Source organism: Ovis aries, chromosome 6 (assembly GCF_016772045.2).
Source record: "Ovis aries strain OAR_USU_Benz2616 breed Rambouillet chromosome 6, ARS-UI_Ramb_v3.0, whole genome shotgun sequence".
Taxonomy (NCBI): Eukaryota; Metazoa; Chordata; class Mammalia; order Artiodactyla; family Bovidae; genus Ovis; species Ovis aries.
This window is the reverse complement of record NC_056059.1, coordinates 41,827,702-41,844,015: the sequence shown is the minus strand read 5'-3', so window position 1 is coordinate 41,844,015 and position 16,314 is coordinate 41,827,702. Positions and strand designations below refer to the sequence as shown.

The 16,314-nt window shown below is 39.3% G+C and overlaps 1 protein-coding gene across 1 annotated transcript in view; it reads left to right on the top strand.

Annotated features, from left to right (window-relative positions):
* Nucleotides 1–16,314, top strand: part of KCNIP4 (potassium voltage-gated channel interacting protein 4) — a 1,312,996-nt gene that overhangs the window by 332,326 nt on the left and 964,356 nt on the right. The window lies entirely within an intron of this gene.

Here is a 16,314-nt window from a genome sequence, read left to right as displayed (position 1 = left end):
CCTTTCTCGGTTGCCCAGCAATGGATTATTGCTTGAGTTAAGCATATCCTTAGGCATTATTCTCCTTGTTTACTTCCTCTCACCCTGACTCAAGTGACTTGTACAGAGGTTCTATATCCAATTACATGTCATCTCGTGGCAGAAGGATGGCATTAATATGGATTAATTATATTCTGCAAGCTCTTTAGTGATCTTTGCCCTTCAGTGCTGAATCAAGTGATGTATCAGTTAGAAACTTGTGCCTGGCTGCATTTAACAGAGATCTCACTATTGTAGCTTCCAAAGTAGGCATTTATTTTTCTCACAATTCAGGAAGTACAAGAGTACCCTGTCCAGTATTAATGCTACAGATTCTTAAATCTCAATGCCCCTGACTCCTTATGTCTTCCACACTGCCATCCTTCATTTGTGTCTTTTCCTCTTCTAGTTGGTGCCTCAAAAGCACATAATGGCCATTCCATCTCCTACCTCACAAACTCATTCTTGACTGGGGAATCCCAAGTACTTGCCCTGACATCTTTTGGACAGAACTATACCACAAGGGACAATGGTTCAATGAGGCTGGCACATCTTTCCACCAAAACAAACCCAAGTTCTATTAGTCATAAGGATAAATGTAATATGGGCAGCTGGCAGTCTGCTATAACTGAAAACTCATACTGCAAAAGTGATTTCCTACTAAGGCATATGTGATATTCAGCAACCCATATGTATTGTCTACTGTGGGGCTTGAGGTTTACATCAGTGACAGCATGGCTCTCTGCCTTTAAGAAAACTTGCCACCCAAAAAATTAGATAGATGAACAAGCAAATAACTACAAAGTGCTCTGCTAGAGGCATGTGCATTGGAGCTTTGAGCTATCAGTGGTAGGACAGAGGCATACAAACTTTAGTTCTAATAGTCAAATATTAAGAGTAATACGAACACTAGTGCTAGCAACAATGGCTGATCTTTATAGCATATTAACTAAGTCAGGTGTTAAAAATTATTTATGTTATATAATATATAATTTTATATATTTTTATATTTAGGGTACATATATATTGCACACCAACTTTATATGTTTTTACAGTGAAGTTATGTGAGGAAAATGAAGTTGAATAACTTTCCCCATGGTGAAATAGCTAGTGAGTTAGAGAGCTGGGATTCCAAACCTAGGTAGTCCTGAGCCCTGTAAATCTGTTAATCTGTAATCCATAGTGAGGATACTGAGGAAGCTCCTCCCTGTGGCTATTTTCTCGTTTTTTTTTTTTTTTTAGTCTTAAAAAATATCCAGAATTTCCTTTTGATATTTCCAATTGTGTTTAATTCATTTAGCTTTCATCACATTTCATAACTTGGTTTTACCCAGGATTGTTGGGGTTTAGCTCAATTACCCAATTGCACAGAAGGATACAGGCTAGAATCTTTTCACGTAGGGAATGTTAAGGTACATATACTCACATTCCTCTATTATGAATAGAATACTTTAAACAATGTCATTGCTTGGTCAAAATATCCTGTTTTACCCCTTAATCTTAACTAAGATTCTGTCCTCACTCCTATTTCCAGAGATGCTCTCATGCTGCCTTTTCTAGAAAGCCCTACTAAAGATAACAGCCAACTTGTCTTGGCTCATGCTCTGGTTTCATGATGCTCCATTCAAAGCCTTACGCATTTGGCAGAATTCTAAGATGACCCTCCTTGCAAAGACACACACCCTTATATAATATCCTTCCCTTGACTGTGTGAGGGACCTGTGATGATGATGTCGTATCTCAGTGTCATTTCCATAATTGGGTTTTGTTTTTTAGCATAGTTAACTTTAAGAATGTGCTAAGTCACTTCATTTGTGTTCAACTCTTCATAACCCTATGGACTGTAGCCTGCCAGGCTCCTCTGTCCATGGAATTCTCCAGACAAGAATACTGGAGTGGGTTGCCATGCCCTTCTTCAGGGAGTCTTCCTGACCCAGGGATCTAACCTGCATCTCTTAGGTCTCCTGCATTGACAAGGCAGATTCTTTACCACTAGTGCTACCTGGGAAGCCCAAGGAGATTACATTAAGCGGTGGTGGTTTGGTCACTAAAATGTGTCCAACGCTTGCTACCCCATGGACTGGAGCCTGCCAGCCTCCTCTGTCCATGGGATTCTCCAGGCAAGAATACTGGAGTCGGTTGCCATTTCCTTCTACAGGGGATCTTCCCAGTGTAAGAATCGGACCCGGGTTTCCTGCATCTCAGGCAGATTCTTTACCAACTGAGCTACAAGGGTCTTATATTCAGTGGGTCTAACCTAACCTTTAAATCACAATAACCTTTAAAGTCAAGGCTCTTTCTGGCCACAGAGATTTGAATGTGATAGGAATTCAGTGAAAGAGGGATTCTTCATTGCTGACTTTGAAGATGGAATGGGATGCATGGCAAGGAACTGTGGATGGCTTCAAGGAGCAAAGAGTGCCCTGTGCTATCAGCCAGGAGAAAAGTAAGATCTCGATCTTTTAACTGCAAGGAATTGGATTCTACAGCCACAGGAGCTTGCATAAGGACTCCAGGCTACGTATAATGAGAGAGCCTGGTTGACAGTATGATTTTGGCCCTGTGAGACTATTAGCAGAGAACTTAGTTATTCTGTGCCCGGACTCCTGACCCATGGAAACTGAGAGATAAGAGTTTCACGTTGTGTTAAGTTATTAAGTTTCTGGTAATTTGTTATGCAGCGAAAGGTAGCTTATACATCTAGGCTTTAGTTTCAGACATTAATCTCTTACCCTGACCTCAAAGGTTCACAAGTAGACTAACTCACCCAAGTTAGCTTCCCTGGTGGCTCAGAGGTTAAAGCGTCTGCCTCCAATGCAGGAGACCTGGGTTCAGTCCCTGGGTTGGGAAGATCCCCTGGAGAAGGAAATGGCAACCCATTCCAGTACTCTTGCCTGGAGAATCCCATGGAGGGAGGAGCCTGGTAGGCTAGAGTCCGCAGGGTCGCAGAGTCAGAGACAACTGAGTGACTTCACTTTCACTATCGGCTTTGCCCAAACTATCCTGAAAGTGAAAGTCACTCAGTCGTGTCTGCCTCTTTGTGACCCCATGGACTATACAGTCCACGGAATTCTCCTGGCCAGAATACTGGAGTGGGTAGCTCTTTCCTTCTCCAGGGGATCTTCCCAACCCAGAGATCGAACCCAAGTCTCCCGCATTGCAGGTGGATTCTTTACCAGTTGAGCCACCAGGGAAGCCCCATACTATACAATGTACCCAAACTATACTAGAGGCATTATTGTCAAGGTGAGAAATAGAGTCCCATATCATAAGTGGTTTTATTTTTATTATATTACCATTTGTACTAGAAAGATTTTACCAGAGTTTTCCCATATCACATACTTTTTACCACTCCCTACTATGCTACCAAAACATGAAAACAAAACACCATCTGATACACTGATTAAAATTCACAGTTTAGTTGAACAAGGACAGAGTCCAAGGTGAAAGAATAATTTTCAAATGCACAATTAGTTAGCCCATGCACTAAGTAAGGGTTTTCCAAAAAAGTGAGAGACACAAATTGATGCTCCTTTTCTTGCTGGATGCAGTACGGATGCTGTCGAGTGGGTCAGGAAGGAAAATTCTTTTGCTGTTGGTTTCTACTACAAAGAGTACTCTAGCAATCTATTTGTCTTTATTAACGTATGAAGATTGAAGGGTTAAAACATGGCAGGCGTCATTTGTCCAGAACACACAATGGTTTTGCATGGGGAGGGAAAGGCTAAAGATTTGTGGGTGTGTGCATTTTTGGTAACTGTTTGCAAAGTTGGAATAAGGCACCTGCCTGCAATAAAATATGACCCTCACTCACTCTTGTAAATTGCTTTTGCCCATTCACATTTAGAGGTCATTAATCTTGTTTCCCTTTATGGATGGACATTCAGCACATTCCCCACAATTGATTCAGCTCTATAGTTCAGAGTGGTATAAAAAATTCACAAAGTGCTGCTGGAGAAAAATGTTGCAAAGCTACAAATAAGAAGGGCTATTCTTTATCGTACCTACAGAAAAACATAGGCATCTGCCAAAGGGGCTTTGAAAAGGATCAAAAAAAACAAGACATAAATAGCCAATGAATAATCATAAGTTTTTAGCCTAGAAGGGACTTTTTCAGGCCTACACAGTATAGGAACTTCTGTTTACACAATTGATAAGAAAATAGTCCTATAGCATATGCTTGAAAGCATCCTGAATATAGGGGAACTATCCAGTTTATAAGACATCCCATTCTTTCTTTGATTCCTTTTATTGCCCGAGAGAGAGAAATGCTTACTTTGAACATACTAACATTATAGCTGTCATACTTTGTTATATTTCTTTCTCATTTTTATCTCTTCCTTGAATCTTCTCTAGATGGTATTATATGTTGAATGTTTGTAGGCACTTAGTATATTTTTTTAAATGTAAGTTTCAATGAAACTGTGGTTTCATTGATGATATTTCCAGATACTGTCTCCTATCACTCACATGACTTTAAGAATGATGGTAGAAAATTAGCCCTGTGTACATGGTTCAGGTACTAATATTATTTGCATGATCATTTTTTTTTTCTGATGTGTTTCCTCCAGGCCATTCCAATATAGTTTTATAATTATCTCTCTAATATACCTGATGCCCAATCAGAAATAAATGTGAGTTATAGTATCTAGTTACCTAGAAACAAAGTGTTTCAGCCTTAAATGCAAGCCATAAAGCCAATGTAGGGGGCTGCAACCTCCTATCTTTCCTTATGTTCATTTAAATTGATTAAGAATGTTAAGACATTATTAAATCAATACTGAAAAAAGATCTGGAGTATATTAATTACAACTAAAGAGCATTTCATAAAGTGTTTAATCAGGAAGAAGGCAGTGTATGTCATTGAACAAACACAAGGAAGTTTAAAATCATACCACAAATTTTTGACTTCCTGTGATGTACAGGGCTTGTCTGTCTTCACTGATGTACATGGAAACTAAATGTGATAAATATGACATATACCCATACTTTACTGTTGTAGAGTTAGGGCAATTAATGATTGCCATACTTCTTTTTTTTTCTTGAAATGGTCTATGTGTAAACCAAAATGTTGGCAAAAAATTATTCAGTTGTTAATTTTTTATTGAATTTATCTGTAATTTCTGCCCTTCATGTTAGAAATTGATGTCAACTGTTGGCATCACACATTTGTGCTTCACAACTTGCGAATAAGGAAGGTGTGTCTGGTGGCTCTTTCCACTGCAGGTAGGGTATCACCATGCCTATAAACTGCATCTTCCCCATAATTTACAAAAGCAGGTTCAGAAATTACTGAACCATTTCTAAAGAGTCTCAGATAGTTGCAGAATCTCTCCTCTCCAAAAGGTAATATTCAATATAAGTTCTTACCACTGCTTTGCATATTTAAATTCTCATTTTTAGGTGGTAAATTATGACATGTGTTGCCTACAAAAAAAAATGTGACATTACGGCATGATAAAGAAGGAATGGCTTGAAGAATTAATCATTGGGAATATATTTCATAGGGTTTTCTGCAATCATTAGAGATTTTTCAGGGATTGGGGATGAGGAGATGAATGTATGCATCTGTTGTTTAAAACTAGCTATTGATGTGGTAAGGATACCATGCAAGGGAAATGCCTGAGGAACAGAAGATGACTTTTTTTGCATGAATGTTAGTATGGCTAAAGTGAGGTACACAGATTAAGAGCCAGAGCTGAAATGCTGAGAGCAATTAGAGAGATTTTTAGTCTATGTTTTGTGCAGGTGAAGGTAAGAGAAATAAGAGCCAGCTAGAAGACAGAGGATACTGACCACTAGAACTAAGACCTTGAAGAGGAATGTGGTGATTCTTTTCTATAACATGTAATGTGAACCTAATTTTCTTCTTTTCATGAGTTTTTCAGTCAGCTGTCCACTTCTTACTAGTCATTTGTAGGATTAGATGGTTTTGAGAAAATAGAATAAAATGAGGATTATGGTCTAAGGCTCTGGTAAAGAATCTGCCTGCCAATGCAGGAGACACAGGTTCAATCCCTGGGTTGGGAAGATCCCCTGGAGAAGGAAATGGTGACTCACTTCAGTATTCCTGCTTGGGAAACCCCTTGCACAGAGAAGCCTGGTGGGCTACAGTTCAGGGGGTCACAAAGAGTCAGACATGACATAGTTTCTAAACAACAACAACAGGCACAAAGTAGAGGTCCCTGAAAAGGGCCCACTTTTATCCTTCCCCCATCGAAATCAGGATCACATATTGTCCTCACATTTAGATCAAGATAGGAGGAAATGGAGCCTTCCTGGCAGCTCAATGGTAAAGAATCCACCTGCAATGCAGGAGATGCAGGTTCGATCCCTGGGTCGGAAAGATCCCCTGGAGGAGGGTATGGCAACCCACTCCAGCATTCTTGCCTGGAGAATCCCATGGACAGAGGAGCTTGGAGGGCTGCATAGGGTTGCAACCCCCATAAGACCACAAAGAGTTGGACCTGATTAAAGTAACTAAACATGCAGACACAAGAGAAATGGATTGATAATTTTGAAAAAAAAATTATGAGATATTTATTCTTACAGGAAAGAAAAGTTATGGGAAACATTTTTCCTGCAGAATTCCAGAAACATTTATGTATATTCTTCAAAGCAAAGTATGTATGGATATCTGTATTGTGTTTCCACATGATATGGTTAAACTAAGGCATGATTCAGATGGAAAACAAATAGCAGCTTAAAGAGAATTAGATTGAAAGACAGAGTTAATATTAAATGTGTTTTTAAATTTTTCTTTTAAAATATACTTTACAATTTTGGAGCATCTTTAAATCGCTTTTTTTTTTCATTTTATTTTGTTTCTCCTTAAAAGTTCCAAGCTCTTTTGATTCTACACAAATTGGAATGAGGAGAAGAAGTTGAGAGAAAATAAAATTGCAAATTTAACCTTTCCCATCTCACGGGAGACTGTGCCTTTTCAAGGAATGATTCCCCAGTTTGCCATTCAGTGAGAGAATAAAGTTGTTTACATTTAAAGCAATGGGCAATAGAATGATGATTGACTTATAATCAGTAACTTGTGTTAAGTAACTTTATATATGGTGCTGGAGGGAGTGTCACTCAAAGGAAAAGTGAGGGGGGTGGGCACAGCTGGACAACCAAGAATATGCCACATATCATATTACCATGACCTGTGCCCTTGTACCGACCGTGTTGCTAGGCAAAGTGCTGCATATCTGGGTTCTTCAATGACTGCTAAATTGAAACTATCTCATTAAAATTTTTTTTTTTAAAGAACATCTGATGGGAAATATAAAGTAGTCTTCGGGGATTATTCCTACAGTAATTTAGTGTAAGGATTCAGTATCCCTAATAATTGTACAGATTTACATTGTGCTTCCTTTTGATTTTTTACTTATGCCAACTAGTGCAACAACATAGATTCATTAATTAGATGGATAGAGCTATAGAAGAGTTGGACTTAGCTGGAGTAGGAAGGTACATTTAACAAGATAGCAAGAAAGACACTTAACCAGATAAGATGCTCTTCTGAGCTGTTAGAACTAGATTGACAACTCAGGTAAGTTGGAGTTCAGTTCAGAATGGGCAACATTTTAGAGACTGAAAGTGGGCTTCCCTGCTAGCTCAGTCATTTTAGAGATTACTATACACAAGTCCCATTCAGGGATTATGATGTTGTCCTTGGTAGATTACCAACTTGATGGAGCTATCAAGAAAAACAGAAGATTACAGTGATAAAGCTCATGATATGAACCCTGCTTACTAGAATACAAAGCATTATTTTATATGGCTGGAAGAATGAGAAAAGGCTTCCTGGAGTAAGTAAATTTGCCATATTCAAGAGACTGAATGATAGTGCAACAGATAGAGAAGGGGCATTTGAAGTCATGTGGAAACTGACAGCAAAGCCACAAACAAGTTTTAATGTTAAATGTTATGGCAGAAAGTGAAGAAGAACTAAAGAGCCTCTTGATGAAAGTGAAAAAGGAGAGTGAAAAAGTTGGCTTAAAGCTCAACATTCAGAAAACGAAGATCATGGCATCTGGTCCCATCACTTCGTGGCAAATAGATGGGGAAACAGTGGAAACAGTGGCTGACTTTATTTTTGGGGGCTCCAAAATCACTGCAGATGGTGATTGCAGCCATGAAATTAAAAGACACTCCTTGGAAGGAAAGTTATGACCAACCTAGATAGCATATTAAAAAGCAGAGGCATGACTTTGTCCACAAAGGTCCATCTAGTCAAGATTATGATTTTTCTAGTAGTCATGTATGGATGTGAGAGTCGGACTATAAAGAAAGCTGAGTGCAGAAGAATTGAAGCTTTTGCACTGTGGTGTTGAAGAAGACTCTTGAGAGTCCCTTGGACTGCAGAGAGATCCAACCAGTCCATGCTAAAGGAGGTCAGTCCTGGGTGTTCATCGGAAGGACTGATGTTGAAGCTGAAACTCCAATACTTTGGCCACCTGATGCAAAGAGCTGACTCATTGGAAAAGACTCTGATGCTGGGAAAGATTGAGGGCAGGAGGAGAAGGGGACGACAGAGGATGAGATGGTTGGATGGTATCACCGACTTGATGGACATGAGTTTGGGTAAACTCCAGGAGTTGGTGATGGACAGGGAGGCCTGGCACGCTGGAGTTCATGGGGTCGCAAAGAGTCAGACATGACTGAGCGACTGAACTGTATAACCAGAATATCTGAATCAATCATCTCGTCATAGAGTCTTATGCTTTTATCTTAGTACACAATGGCAAAATGTTTCAGTAGTTGTTATCTTTACTGCCCATGGCAGAGGCGCAGTGTCTGTTTTTGAAGAAGGCATGTTGGCACACTTAAGTACCAGCTGAGCAGATCATGCCAGGCAAAGTGAAACAGTAGCAGACAGACCTGGGACCTGAAAACAGCATGAGGAAAAAGGTAGATTTAAGGTCTCAGATTGTAACCTCTCCCACATCAGAGCATAACCAGTAGGTCTGCTGATCCCAGCCTGTGAGCTCTTGGACTCTGTTTTGATTCTAAATAGATTTCCTGCATCGGACATGACTGAGCAACTGAACTAAATTGAGCTTTCCTGTGGGCACGTTGGCATTTCAAGGGTTTTATAACAGAGTCAAAGTGCTCTGGTGTCTCAGATACTAGATATTCTTTTTTTTTTTCCTAATTTTTATTAAGTGTTAACTTCATCAACATTTTTCTAGTTGTCTTAATAGTTTCATCAGCCTCTCAAAACTTCAGTTTTGCTTTCTTAAGTTGTTTGTTTTTTGCCTTTAGCATAGAAGGTAGTGTTAGATGGTGGTAAAAATCTTAGACCTCGGTGCTAGGCTGTTCTGGATGTGAATTTGGCCTCTACTATTTAGAATCCATGACTTTGGCAAGGCACTAAGTGAACTTGATGGCCAAATTTTATTAACTTGTATTAATGAATTAATACAATGGTTAAATCCACAGAATTGAGAACGAGTCTCTGGTTTGAATTTCTGCTGCTTACTAAGTGTATGACTTGGGCAGTTTATTTAATCGCTCTCTTTGTTCATCTCCAAGGTGGGGATGATAATGGCTACCTTGAGGATTAAATTTAATAGTATGTTTCAGTTCAGTTCAGTTCAGTTGCTCAGTCGTGTCTGACTCTTTGCGGCCCCATGAATTGCAGCACGCCAGGCCTCCCTGTCCATCACCAACTCCCGGAGTTCACTCAGACTCGCATCCATCGAGTCAGCGATGCCATCCAGCCATCTCATCCTCTGTCGTCCCCTTCTCCTCCTGCCCCCAATCCCTCCCAGCATCAGAGTCTTTTCCAGTGAGTCAACTCTTTGCATGAGGTGGCCAACGTACTGGAGTTTCAGCTTTAGCCTCATTCCTTCCAAAGAAATCCCAGGGTTGATCTCCTTCAGAATGGACTGGTTGGATCTCCTTGCAGTCCAGGGGACTCTCAAGAGTTTTCTCCAGCACCACAGTTCAAAAGCATCAATTCTTTGGTGCTCGGCCTTCTTCACAGTCCAACTCTCACATCCATACATGACTACTGGAAAACCATAGCCTTGACTAGACAGACCTTAGTCGGCAAAGTCATGCCTCTGCTTTTTAATATGCTATCTAGGTTGGTCATAACTTTTCTTCCAAGGAGTAAGCGTCTTTTAATTTCATGGCTGCAGTCACCATCTGCAGTGATTTTGGAGCCCCAAAAAATAAAGTCTGACACTGTTTCCACTATACTTCAAAACTTCCTGGCTTATACTAAATATAAGCATGCTTGTTATGCAAAAAATATTTAATAATTATTGATTATTATGGCTTTAAGGATTGTTTTGGTGAGTAAAGAAGAATAATATTAACACAGTATCTGGCATATAGTAGCATTCAATAAATGTTAGCTGTAGTACTCTAGGGAAATTTTGATATTTAACTGAAATATTCTCTGAGTCCACAGTCTCTGGAGACTATTAGTAAATTAATTACAAATTAGCATACTCAGCAAAATGAATTTTCTTGGCCAATTTATATGTGATCTTTATATTCTTATTTCTCAAATCTTAAGATGTTTAAAGGAAATATAATAAATCATAGGATTCAAAAATCAAAAAAATAAAGTATCTTAAAAATACAAGTTATTATTCCATTTTAAAGACTAAAGTCAAAAGACAAAAACAAAAAGTAAAGTATAAAACAACCTAAGACCCACATAGTTGGCAACTCCAGGACAATTTACAAGATGAACTGAGGATTCCAGAGTACTCTGATATTCTCACAGTAAACCTAGGCCTTGACCACATCTCCAAAGCAAAAATAGTGTGGGTATCAGTATAGCTTTGAATGTGGATATACTCTACTGGATTTATGTGCTGCAACCTCATCAGCTCTCAGATGTGAAAACCAAGGCTAAGAAATGGAGAGTCTTACTGCTAATAAACATATAATTTATTTGCTGTTCAGACCTGAATTAAATCCAGGCCTCACTTCTCCCAGTATACCTCACTTCCCATTGAACAAGCTGTGCTTCCCATCAGTCTAGATCTTTCAGAGTTTACTCATTATACTGTTCTATAGCATGGGTTGGATAAGAATTCTATATTTATTTATCAAATCCCATGGATGGAGGAGCCTGGTAGGCTGCAGTCCATGGGGTCGCAAAGAGTCAGACATGACTGAACGACTTCACTTTGACTTTTCACTTTCATGCATTGGGGAAGGAAATGGCAACCCACTCCAGTATTCTAGCCTAGAGAATCCCAGGGATGGGGGAGCCTGGTGGGCTGCCATCTATGGGGTCGCACAGAGTTGGACATGACTGAAGCGACTTAGCAGCAGCAGCAGAATTCATCAACCCCATTTTGTCCAAAAGTAATATTAGATTTGATTTGTGATTTGTCAGGTAGACATTCATCCTGCTTCTGTATTTACTATTCTAGAATCCCTAGTGACCCTGGATCTCTGTAGATGGTAATTGCATTGCTTAGATTCAGTTCATGGAGATACTGGGAAATGGAAAGATTATAGAGTTCAATAATTCTTCCAATATTTTTTTGGTTTTTAGAAACCAGGACAGAATCCTTGTGAAGACTCATACACAGCTTAGAAGTCTCTTTTCTAATACATACCTTTAGGGGAAAATATTGTGATCATGTGATCATACGACCTGAGTGTCAGAACAGCTGTGCAGAAGCCTAGACCTGTTGCAGAACCTTCACTTGTTCTGGGCCCTGTTCAAACTAACAAGTCATTCGGTAAATGGGCCAGAGTTACACACCCAAATCAGGGATATTTTACCTCTGAAATCCAAAGAGACCCACTAGGCAGAGATTCTAGATTTAGTGTTGCAGCTCAGGGAATTGGAGAGAACTCTTAACAGTTTGTTTGATTGCCTGTTGTCTAAAACATGGGCCAAAATGTGATCCTCAGTAAAATTAACTTAAAATACTAGACCTGCTCTGATATACTATAGGGAAAGGGATTCAAAGGTTTAGGAAGGTAGAAATGCTAAAGTGGGTTTTTTACTTAGATCTACTCACCCATCCTAGGAGGGTCCAGAGGACATACCTTTCATCATGACTGTGAGAAATAAATTCGTGAGGGGAGTACCAGCAATCTTGAAGAGCCGTCTGACCACTTTTCTCTGTTAGCCAGAAAACACCATGAGAACTGCTACCACTGAATTGGGAAACCAAAATGCACTGGAGATAATTGGATTCTAAAGTGGCAGAGGCAAATGGGAGCACTCAGTTGGCCAAGGCAAGGGACTGTGGTTAGCATCATGAAAATCAGAGCCGAAGCAGTGATCAGGGTAGGCAGACTCACAGATACCTACCTGACACTGGCTTGCTGATCATGGTATTTGTAGAAGTTAGAAAGTGAGAAGCCTGCTAAATTCTTACTTGATCTAAGCGGAAGAGTTCTAGGACAAGTGAACAAAAGCCTAACGTGAACCATGACAGAATCATGGACCCTCTGGTCAATTCCCAGACTTGAGCCAGTTTATAGAATCCCTTGAATGAAGGAGAGGTTGGATCCCCTTGAGAAAGGATTCTGCCCTTCTACCAAAAATGTTTGCTTTTAATCTATCTGCCATCCTTTCCCAGAGTGACTTGAACCTTTTACCAAGGTAACTGTGGGGGGTGGGGGTGGGGGAGAGGAAATAGATCTTCCAGGGATTCCTGAGGACCGGCTGTGAACTGACACTAATTTCAGGAGACCCTAAAGGTCTCTGTGGTCCCCCAGTCATAGTAAGGGCTTACGATGAATGGAGTTTTCACTCAGGCCCATCTCATAGAGGGTTCAGGGAGTCCTGAAACTCATCTTGTGGTCTTTTCCTCAGGTCTAGAATAAATGTTTAGAATAGGCATACTCAGCACTGGCAAAATCCCTGAATTTGAGTCAGGTGCTATGTTTAACTCTCAAAGAACCCATAAACTAAGGAATGACACAAACATTTTCCCATTTGTGTATAATGGATTCACAATATTTTGAAAGTATATTCAATTCTCATATTTCTTATAAAGTTTCCTAAAATTTGATTGTGTTATCTTGGAACAAGAAGAAATTTTATTGATGATTTATCAATATCCTTGTCAGATTGATGTTTCTTCATTTGCAATTCTGTCTAGTTTAGGAGGAGAATTCTAAAGTTTTGAGATACAATATAAAAAAAATTTGATCAAAGGTAAATCCTCCTCAAAATTATTTAATGATACAGATTGCCTCTTGTATTGACATTTATATATACTTGTTGATCTCCATTTCTTAGGCATTTCCTATCCTATTATCATGTTTCAATCTTATTATTGCTGTTTTTCAGTTCTCAAATTAGCTTTGCTGATACTTTTCTTCAATTGGATAGTTAAATATGATTTGAACTCAATGTGATTAAGTCTAATGGATTGCATTTCCTGCTGCCTTTGTTTGATTGGCAACATAGAGAAATAGAAGTAAATGTAGTTGATGGAAAAATTCAATTATTTCATATCCTGGAAAATCTTGAACATCCAAGTCTTCTTAAGATCTCATTTCTTGGCAGTAGTCCTGTTAAGGGCTTTGAATTCATGTCCACATTTATATCACATTCTTTTAAAAACCAATTAATCAGCAGAATAATTTATATCAGTGCCTAAAATGTCCCATGCAATTATACTGCCTTTTTTCTCTAAGATAATCCTTCACTCAATATTAACCAGTACATCAGTGAATTTAGGGTATTTTAAAATAATGTTATCAGAACATACTGCTGCTGCTAAGTCACTTCAGTCGTGTCCGACTCTGTGCAGTAGACGGTAGCCCACCAGGCTCCTCTGTCCCTGGGATTCTCCAGGCAAGAACACTGGAGTGGGTTGCCATTTCCTTCTCCAGTGCATGAAAGTGAAAAGTGAAAGTGAAGTCGCTCAGTCCTGTCAGACTCTTCACGATCCCATGAACTGTAGCCTACCAGGCTCTTTCGTCCATGGGATTTTCCAGGCAAGAATACTGGAGTGGATTGCTATTTCCTTCTCCACGGGAATACTTTATATGCTCATACTTTGCTACATTATTACAAGTGACTTCTCTTAAGCCAGAAAGAGTCTCTCTGGAGGATCTTTTCTTTGAAGACTCTCTCTTTCATGTTCGCACAATGAGACATCTAGGCTGTATCAGAAAATGTATATGTTTAGATGGAATGTTTCTATAAAATCTACACCATTCTTTGCAGCAGATGTGTTTAGCTGTCAAAGTCTCAATTATGACAAGCTAGATCAGAGTTTCCAGAATTCAAAGTGCAAGAATTGAAATCTCTGGTGCCCAAGGAATGTCAGTTGTCTGGGACTGTGCTTGTATTTGTAGTAGAGGTTGCCAAGATCATGTTGCAGTTTGCCTTGTAGAGTTTTCACTACTGTAATAAAAATATGGAAACATTAGAAATGCGGGAATGTTACAGCACTCACTCTCTTTTACTTGGTTCCAAATTTTGTATTTCCAAACGATGCCAAAAAAATTATCTGAACAGCCTGTACCAAGTACAGCCAGAAAAGAAAAAAAAAATTGCAACTAGGTAGTGTGTTGAAGGCCATCTAAAGCAAACGCACAAATCTAGAACGCATTTGGAGTTGTTTTTAAATTGCTTTTAACTGCATGCTGACTCTCTCTTGGGTTGCTGATGAATATCACTGGTCTTGATGATTGATCCTAATTGGAGAATTTATTACACAAGTATCCATTAAGACATGTGCAGTTCTGCTCCCTGTAAAGCTCTTTTATCCTTCTAGAAAGCATTTTCTTTGACAATTGAAATGGACCTTTCAGTTCAGCTAAATTATCATTAGCATCTTTTGAATCTCCAAAGGCATTGGTCTGTTATATTGTCTTACGGTTTGGGGAATAGTATGACAGGAAGAGAAGAAAAAAGTGTGAACTTTCCTCTGTGTTTTAACCCCTGATTGGTGTAGAGGAAAGAACATGGACATTAAAATTAATAAGCACTGTGGAATGGTAGTTACAAACTAGAAATTCTGGCACTAGACTGTCAGTTTGAATCGCTGTTCAGCTACTTACTACCTGTGTGTTTAATGAGACAGCCCAGTTAACCTCCTTAGCTCAGGGCTTGACATATCAGAGATCCGTGTGGACAATTATTTATGCTGTTTGAATCTCAGTTTTAGCAATTACTAACTGAGTGAACTTCCTCAAGTATTTACTATTTCCCTCCTTTTTCTTAAGTTTAAAAATGAAGAATAGAATGCCCATTGAGTGTTAAAACTGGAGAACCATTGAGTGTTAAAACTGGTATAAACTGTCAAGAGTTTGACATTTAGTAACTGATTTATATATACTAGTTTGCTCCTTTCTTTACTGCCACTTCAGTAACAACAACAAAATAACAATAAGCATAGCTATTATTAAATACTTCTCAAGTGTCAGTCACTGTATATCCTACAAAAAGACAGTCACTCACCATTGCTTTGGTACTAAAATGATGCCATGATTCAGTGGTACAAATTCACAGTTTTGTCAGATTTCTAGGTTGCTATTTTGTTGTTGTTCAGTTGCTCAGTCCTGTCTGACTCTGCGACCCCATGGAGCGCAGAACACCAGAAATCTCAAACTCATGTCCATTGAGTTGATGACACTATCCAACCACCTCATCCTCTGTCACCCCCTACTCCTTCTGTCCTCAGTCTTTTCCAGCATCAGGGTCTTTTCCCATGAGTCAGCTTTTTGCATTAGGTGGCCAAAGTATTGGAGCTTCAGCATCAGTCCTTCCAATGAGTATTCAGGGTTTATTTCCTTTAGGATTGATTGGTTTAATCTCCTTGTTGTCCAAGGGACTCTTGAGAGTCTTCTCCAGCACCGCAATTTGTAAGCATGAATTCTTTGGTGCTCAGCCTTCTTTATGGTCCAACTCTCACATCCATAACTGACTACTAGAAAAACCAGAGCTTTGACTGGCTGGACCTGTATCGGCAAAGTGATGTCTCTGCTTTTTAATACGCCATCTAGGTTTATCATTGGAGAAGGAAATAGCAACAACCCGCTCCAGTACTCTTGCCTGGAAAATCCCATGGACAGAGGGTCCTGGTACGTTACCGTCCATGGGGTTGCAAAGAGTCGGACACAACTGAGCGACTTCACTTTCACTTAGGTTTATCATAGCTTTTCTTCCAAGGAGCAAGCATCTTTTAATTTTATGGCTGCAGTCACTGTCTGCAGTGATTTTGGAGCCCAATAAAATAAAGTATGTCACTGTTTCCATTGTTTTGCCATGTATTTGCCATGAATTGATAGGACTGGATGCCATCATTTTTTTTTTTTTTTTGAAAGTTGAGTTTTAAGCTAGCCTGTTTACTC